Genomic DNA, 487 nt, shown 5'->3' on the forward strand with positions numbered 1-487 from the left:
ATACTTCAGGCTTCATTCATCCCCATTCCTTACCACCCTCCCCTCCCCTTTCATCCCCCCCACAGTGAGAAACCAACAGAACCATCTTTCCTTTCTTCCGGGCAAGCAGAGCTCATTCACTTTCAGCCCATTTCCCTAAATCCCATTCTTAACACCTTCTTCACAGACCTCCAAAGACAGGGAAGGAAACCCCCCAGGCAGCATCTCAGGGGGAAATGGCTTCAAAGGCCCAGATCCGGCGACGTGCCCTTGGGCAGTTGCTCAGGATTTCTCTAGAAAATCGCAAGGTCCTGAGCTAGCTTCCTTTCCTCCAGAAAGAAAACCAGGGATTCTTGAGCACTTTCCCAAGGTTCTCCCAGGCCCCATTCAGTCATGAGTAAGGCCTAGGCAGACACGCCAAACCCCAGCAGAGGCCAAGTCAAAGGCCCAAAAAGCTACAAGAGCAAAACCTGAAAAGACGATTTCCAGGTGGACAGGAGGAAACAGA

This window comes from Dromiciops gliroides, chromosome 4 (genome assembly GCF_019393635.1).
Source record: "Dromiciops gliroides isolate mDroGli1 chromosome 4, mDroGli1.pri, whole genome shotgun sequence".
NCBI lineage: Eukaryota > Metazoa > Chordata > Mammalia > Microbiotheria > Microbiotheriidae > Dromiciops > Dromiciops gliroides.